Genomic DNA, 816 nt, shown 5'->3' with positions numbered 1-816 from the left:
CGGGGGCGGCGAGGGCGACGGCACGGCGATAGATCGAGAGGTCTCGCGCGAGAAGTGGAACAAGAAGTGGCGACGATAACTGAATTTTCGTAAGTGTCATATATATAGGATTGCCCTTTAGTACCGGTTGGAGCCACCAACCAGTACTAAAGGCCAATTTTGGCCAGCCCAAGCGGCGGGAAACGAGGGCCTTTAGTACCGGTTGGTGGCTCCAACCGGTACTAAAGGGCAACACATTAGTACCGGTTGGAGCCACCAACCGATACTAATGGCCGTGCGCTGCCACTGCAATGCGCTACGTTTAGTCCCACCTCACCGAGCGAAGGGCAGCCGCACTGGTTTATAAACCCAGTCGCGGCTGCCCTTTCGAACTCCTCTATTTAGCAGGCTTCTGGGCCTAATCAGGGCGCGCTGCCCTGTGAGTCTGCTGGCCCTACTGGGCATGTATTTGCACAACCAAGGTCTGGCAGGCCCACAGGACAGCGCCTCAACATTTTTTTATAATTTTTTCTTTTCTGCATTATTTATTTTCTTCTATTTATTTTTGAGTAATTTTTTTATTTAGTTATTATTTTCTGCTTTTTTTTCTTCTATTTATTTCTGAGTAGTTTTTTGCCGTATTTAGTTTCTTTGTGAATATTTTTGCTTTATATGAATTTTTTTCTTTTCTGCATTATTTATTTTCTTCTATTTATTTTTGAGTAATTTTTTTATATAGTTATTTATTTTCTGCTTTATTTTTTTCTTCTATTTATTTTTTAGTAGTTTTTTGCCGTATTTAGTTTCTTCTCCTTCTTCTCCTTCTTCTTCCTCTTC

The sequence above is a fragment of the Triticum aestivum genome, chromosome 5B (assembly GCF_018294505.1).
Source record: "Triticum aestivum cultivar Chinese Spring chromosome 5B, IWGSC CS RefSeq v2.1, whole genome shotgun sequence".
NCBI lineage: Eukaryota > Viridiplantae > Streptophyta > Magnoliopsida > Poales > Poaceae > Triticum > Triticum aestivum.
The sequence above is the reverse complement of the archived record's forward strand: the minus strand, read 5'-3'. Positions refer to the sequence as shown.